Here is a 7215-nt window from a genome sequence, read left to right as displayed (position 1 = left end):
TGAAGGTTTAAAAGCAGAAGCTAGTTAACACTCTTTATTTGTAATCTTCTGTGTGATGTGGCTTTTCTTTCAGGGAATAATAAGTGGGATCACTTCTGTTTTACTTTTAAATACATGCACATAGACTTAGAAATGGAATAAATCAGTAGACACCAAGTCCTGTCTTCCAGCTATTGTCGAATTCCCCTGTCAGCCACTTGGCCTGTATTAAATATTGCCAGAGATAAAACATGTAATAATAAGCCTGAACCCTGGAAGGCCTGAGTCATCAGAGAAGGATTCAGTGTTGGCAAATTATAATTTGTGTTCTATATTTTCATTCACTTAATAAAAATCTTTTTTTTAGCACCTACAATACATAAAGCGATCCATAGGTACTATAAAGGGAACAAAGATGAAATTGGTACAGACCATCCCTCAAGAAGCCTGCATGAGAGATGGGGCACATGTGAACATAATTACAATGCTGGGTAAAATTATGATAAGTCAGTAATGCACTGTTGTGTTAATTTGCAGTTGTTTCCTAATTAGTTTATTTTTCTTTCAAAACTGGTAGTCTATAATTCAGCAGATTCCCCAGTGTATTAGAATGCCCCATTCCCAGATTTCTAGATAAAGAGCATCCTGGACATCAAGCTTTATGGTCATCAGCATCATCTGAGAGCTATGCTTCTTATTAGAGAGACGGACAGGACCATCCCAGCAAGATCTTTTGACTGGCCTTAAGTCACTTACTTGGACATATAATTCACTTGAATGGGTTGGTTAAGGAGGATCAATCACAATGCCATGGGAGTTGGAACTGGTGGGGAGGCTGAGGGCATGCCTGCAATGCCTGCAGGAAGGTGGGTACTTTGGGTGGTAATGCCATAACAGTTGGATCATCTAGTAATAGATGGGTCAAGTTGTCAAGTGACAACCAGAAATGAGGTCAGCATAAGCATCATGAATTGTCCCTGGCTCACAGAGTGGCTCTGTCTGAACAAAGTGTATCTGTGGGGGAGAAGGCTGGGAGAGCCAGAGGACAATCTGTCTGTCCACACCCCAGAAGTGACCACCACCCGATGGTTTGAATTAACTTCTTATTTCTGACTGGGGCTGTGTTTTTACCTCCGTTAAAAAATTTTAAGGAATTTATTTATGTAACCAACATCCAAACATCATTACGGAAATAGGTCTTTCACACGGTAGGAACGATGATGTCAAAGAAGGCTGAACTAAAGCCTTTATCTGAGCCAAGAATCCAGAATCCAATGCTCTTACCATTGAAATACACAACAACAACAACAAACTATCATCAAAGTATACATCTTATACATTCTACTCTTTACCTCTTTTGCCTTGAGAATTGAAGACTAAAAATATTTTTTTATGAGCAGTTTTCTTTTAATTAAATGTTGTAGATCATTAAATGAAGTCGAAATACGAGTTAACAAAGAAACTCATAATTTTAACTTTTCTGTATGTCAAGCCAAGACTGAGATCATGACTCTGATTCTGAGGGAAATCAGGCAGATGGAGGGATTGGTTTGGTCCCATAGCTCTTTGCAACCTTGGCTGACCCAAGAGCAGGGCAGCACACACCCAGGGCCCGGGAAGTCACTGCTCTTCTTCTTTCTACTTGGTCATTTTGGGGAGGCAACAAAAAGGTCACCCAAGCCAGGATTACCACCTAGAGCTTTGGTATCTGGGTTCTCAAGGGAGCACAACCTCTCCAGTAAAATATTTGATTATGGAGTTTATTCATTTGATTTCTGGCCCTATACCTACTGGAGACTATGCCTACTGCCCAGAATAAATTATTTGTGGGAGGAGAGCAAGCAAAACACTTGAAGCAGTTCATGCCCGTGTGTTTTATAGTTGAGGTAGCAATTTCTTATGGTATCCAGATTTGTGCAGACTCCAATATTAACTCACACTTTTGGTTTCTTTATTATTTAGCCAGATATTACTTGCTCTTATGTCTAAGCAAGACGGGCCCCTCCCCTGGGGCCAGTTCTTTAAAGAGCTCTACTCTTGCCCTCTTCTGGTCACTACTCCCCACTGGGTGAAGAATCCACAGGCTAGGTGGGTGTATTCATTCAGAGCCATGCTCACTTTCTAGAACCTACTCTAGGTACCTAGACCTCAGAATTCCCTGCCAAAAACCCTGCTTCCAGGAATGGTAGGGGGCTCTTTTCCTCACTGTGCCATTGGTGTGGCCCCACAGGCATAAGCAATGGCCAAAAGGGGGTGCTAACATGGCCAGAACTTGAACACATGGTCTGGCATCCTCACTGTTTGTGTATGAGGCCCTTAGTGATCATGTCCTGCCTGGAGGTGGGAAAGCAGGGCATCAGGGCAGACTGGGACTGCGCTCCCTGAATCACCACATTCTGCTAGGGAGTTCTGCGGAACCAAAATATTCTAAATTTCTTATCATTCTTTAGGCCATTATAAACATGTATCTGTCAAGGCAGGAAATTTGTTATCTTCGCTTACAATTTTTAAATATTTAGACACAAGATATGTGGGCCTGTTTTCAGTTTGTTGGTTTATTTGTTTTTTTAGGATTTTATTTATTTATTTGACAGAGAGATAGAGAGAGAACACAAGCAGAGGGAGCAGCAGAGACAGAGGGAAAAGCAGACTCCCCACTGAGCAGAGAGCCAGATGCAGGACTCGATCCCAGGACCCTGAGATCATGACCAGAATTGAAGGCAGACCTTAACTGACTGAGCCACCCAGGCACCCCATTTTCACTCTTTTCTTTGTGTTTGTTATTTCTTGTTATTGTTTATTTTCACTTTTTTTTTCACCTCAACCCCCACAAATTATGGCACTAGGCCTGCTCTCGGAATAGGTTTGATTCTGAGTTTGTTTAAAATCATAATACAAAGGATCGGTAACAGAGGGTTCAAACATGGGTGGTGTGTGGGCTGCTTTGTCAGCAGGTCAGATGTAGCATTACTCAAAAGCAATGTTCCAACTATGTCCCCGTGTCTTGGCCCGGCTCCCTGGCCTAATGGGAGAAATTGTGCGTGTGCGTGTGTGTGCATGTACTCACATATCTAACATCCAGTGGGACCAGAAGAATATGACTTGGCTGTCTTCAAATAATTCAAGCCCCACACTGCTGCTCTGCTCTAGATTGCTGCCATTTCCCTGCCAAGAAGCTCTTCCCAGTTGACTTCCTTAAGCTGCTTGGAATTAAGAGCTGGGCACCGTGAAGGCCTCTTTCCAGGCAAAAAGGAATGAACTAGAAAAAAGAATTGGGCCAAGCTTCCTTGATTGAACCACTTCACTTCAGCAAATCCCTAAGCCTTTCTGTCTCTTTTGTCAGGAGTAAAAAAAGCAGACTAACTCAGTCCTACCTCAGAGGGCCATGAGTGGCAGGTCTAATTAATGATGATTGTGACGGGCTTTGTAATGTAAAGTCGTACATAAATGAAAAGGAGCACTATAGCTATTTTTTCCAAAGTCTGGAGTGCATCCTGCTTTACACTGCCATGGTGAAGCTACACACTTCAGGGGGGACAGAGAGGCACAGCTGGGCTTGCATTACCTGAAAAGAAAGCAGGGTTGGCAATGGGAGTGGAGCACAGGGCAAAGAATCAGTGCACATCTCAGATTCCTGGATAGCAAGCAGCACCAAGACCCACTGGGCCCAGCTGGTGGCAGATGATAGACCAGTTTCTGCAATCAAAGTCCCGAAATAGGTGTATCCATTTATTTCTGGGACCATTCTAGAAAGATTCTTGAGATCTAAAGGGTCACATTGAATAAAGAGCTCTTTCCAAAGATCTCCCCTCCCCCTCTTCTTCTTCTCCCTGCCTTGGTTTGCTGGCTGACAGCTCACATTAGAGGTGTTTACTGAAAATATGCAACAAGGATCAAGCCATCGAGGATGCATTTCTTCCTTTAAAGTCATGGTCTTATTTATAAGGGTGACATTCCATGGTTTCCTTAAGACATAACTGCATGATTTACCAGAAGTCACCCTAGTCTTGTTAAGCAGCACACTTCAGAATTGTTACTTTGGTTAAATGGTTAATTGTTACTTTGGTTAAATTTGGTTACTTTGGTTAACATGGGATTCTGTCTCTCTTCTACAATTCATCTAACAATATTCATGTGCAACAAATCATAACTTTTAAAAAGATTTTATTTATTTGAGAGAGAGAGAGAGAGAGAGTGAGAGTGAGCATGAGAGGGAGTGGGTCAGAGGGAGAAGCAGACTCCCTGCTGAGCAGGGAGCCCGATGCAGGATTCAATCCTGGGACTCTGGGATCATGACCAGAGTTGAAGGCAGTCGCTTAACAAATTGAGCCACTGAGGTACCCTAAATCACTACTTTTATACAGTAAGCAAACATGATTGCTCCTTCCCTTAATCTCCTCTAGACTTCATGTTTCTAGGATGGTGTATCATACATTGAAATTATGTTTATGCAGCCCTTTCCTTATTATTAGATGACCTTAAACTCCTTGAAAATCCCAAGAGGGTCTTAGTCATCTTTACATCCCTTCTGACATCAGTGCCTTCTTTATAGGATACACAAAAATTCACTTAATCAAATACAGTGAAAAATGAAAAGACCTAAGGAGTAATGAAAATGATGGAAAACTAGGGGGCTCCTTCCTTCCTTCCTCCCTTCCTCTTTCTTTCTTAGGGTGCTTCATTTTCAAATAATTTTTTTTAAAGTAGGCACCGTGCCAAAATGGAGCCCAGTGCGAGGCTTGAACTCATGACCCTGAGATCAAGACCTGAGCTGAGATTAAGAGTCAGATGCTTAATGGACTGAGCCAGCCAAGCACCCCTCAAATAACTTTTTTTAGAAAGAAAGATGGGGGAAGAGGGGTAAAGGGAGAGGGAGATGGAGAATCAGGGCTCAATCCATGACCCCTTAGACTATGACCCAAGCCAAAACCAAGAGCTGGATGCTTAAGTGACTGAGCCACTCAGGTGCCCTACCCTCAAATTATTTTTTAAAAAAGATTTCTTATCTGAATTTCTAAGTATATTATATTGGTTAAGATCAAAATTCTTGAGCTTCAGCCAAACCTAGGTTTACATCTTAGTTCTGCAAGTTAGCATTCATGAGGTCTTGGGAATGGTACTTAACAAGCTCTGTGCCTTAGTTTCCTTATCTATGAAATGGGAATACCACTACTATTTATCTCCTACAGATGTTGTAAAGATTATCTGAGGTAAATCCATGTAAAGTGCTTAGCACAGTACCTGACAAGAGATAAGTGTTCAGATAATATCACTGTCATCACCACTGGAGATTATAGGGTCAGAAGTCTTGGTTGCTCGCAGAGCCTTCAAGGATAGCCATCAGATTTAACTGCTTACCCAAGAGTTCCTCTCAATGCCGGCTTAGGAAATATGAAGCAGGAACCTGCTTAGGTTAGAAACTCAAAATCTTCTGCTCCTAGCCCCTGCTTGCAGATTTTATTCTTTAGAGACTTGAAGTATAAGTAAGATAGTTCTCATTCAGACATAACATGAGGACTGTTTTAAAAGGCACTTGGATGGCGGGTGCCTGGGTGGCTCAGTGGGTTAAAGCCTCTGCCTTCGGCTTGGGTCATGATCTCAGGGTCCTGGGATCAAGCCCCACATCGGGCTCTCCACTCCGTGGGGAGCCTGCTTCCTCCTTTCTCTCTGCCTGCCTCTCTGCCTACTTGTGATCTCTGTCAAATAAATAAGTAAAATATTAAAAAAAAAAAAAAGGCACTTGGCTGGTTGTAAAAATACATTGCCAGGCAGTGTGGATCCTTATAAGTGGGCTCATTTCCAATGTACTTGGGATGTCTTTAAAATGGTATTCCATTGGGGGTGTCTGGGTGGCTCATTTGGTTAACCTGAGGGTGGAAACTGCTTAAGATTCTCTCTTCCCCTCTCCCTCTGCCCCTTCGCTGCCGTCTCTCTCTCTAAAAAAAAAGGGGTGTGTGTGTGTGTGCCTGGGTGGCTCAGTTGGTTGGGCATCGGACTCTTGATTTTGGCTCAGGTCATGATCTCGGGTCGTGGGATCAAGCCCTGCATCAGGTTCCATGCTCAGCCTGGAATCTGCTGGTCTCTTTCCTTTGTTCTGCCCACATTTTTGTTCTCTATCTCTAAAATAATTATCTTTTTAAAAATAGTGTCTCTCGGGGCACCTGGGTGGCTCAGTCGGTTGAGCATCTGACTTTGGCTTGGGTCGTGATCTCAGGGTCCTGGGATCAAGCCCCACATCAGGCTCTCTGCTTGGTGGGGAGACTGCATCTCCCTCTTATTCTCCCTCTGTGCTCTCCCTTTCTCTCTCTCTCAAATAAAGAAATAAAATCTTTAAAAAAAAGTGGTATCTCTCCTTGAACGTGGTCTCTAGATTTGATTATTCTACATGAAAAAAATGTTACTGCATATGTATTCATTGCTGAATACAAACTTCAATACTGAAGTTTGTGGAGAAAGTGTTTTTAGTCAACAGATCTCATCTAGCAAATAACCTGTTGCTTCAGGGAGAAGACAGAGCAATAGCAAGGCAGCCTGAGGAGAGGACTTAGACCACCAGCTGCCTTGCTAAAGGCAGTAGTGACAATGGTTTGGAGGGAGTAGACAACCTTATGGAGTCTCTGTCCAAACCATGCCTCCTTTCCTAAGAGCTCCCACAACTCTCTTCCACTGGGGTAGGCCCTAGGAGTCACTATCATTCCAAGTGCCCAGAGACTACTGGAACCCACACTCCTGACCCAAGCTGAGACAACCAGCTTCCCTCGCCAGCACATCTGGAACTGGGACCCAGGTCTTCTGGTTGGTCACTACTGGCCCTGGGATGAGGACAGCATACAATGAGGGACTAGCATGGCCACTGTCACTATGTGTCCTGAGAAGCAGAAAAACTGGGGTTTGGGAGAGCAGGTTAAAAGAGTGGAAGGGAAATAGAGAGATGAGAAACCAGGTCGCCCCTAAGAGGAAAAGGGAGGTGGCAAGATAAGAATTGTCTCCACTCCCGGGGCCTCTGAGGGTTTTGTTCTGGCCCCCCACCCCCACCCTGAGGCCCTGCTGCCCTTCCTGCCCTGGCCCACCTCCAGCACTCTTTCCATTTGAGTGCAGGCAAGCTGAAGATATATCTGTTACGTGAAACCCAAGGAGGCTTGGCTGCAGAGTGGGTGGCAGAGAGAGAAAGAGGCTAAGCCAGAGACTCTGGCTGCACAGGCAGGGTCTGCCTGCTGCTGCCCACCCAGGAGAGCC

Source organism: Mustela erminea, chromosome 5 (genome assembly GCF_009829155.1).
Source record: "Mustela erminea isolate mMusErm1 chromosome 5, mMusErm1.Pri, whole genome shotgun sequence".
NCBI classification, from domain to species: domain Eukaryota; kingdom Metazoa; phylum Chordata; class Mammalia; order Carnivora; family Mustelidae; genus Mustela; species Mustela erminea.
The sequence above is the reverse complement of the archived record's forward strand: the minus strand, read 5'-3'. Positions refer to the sequence as shown.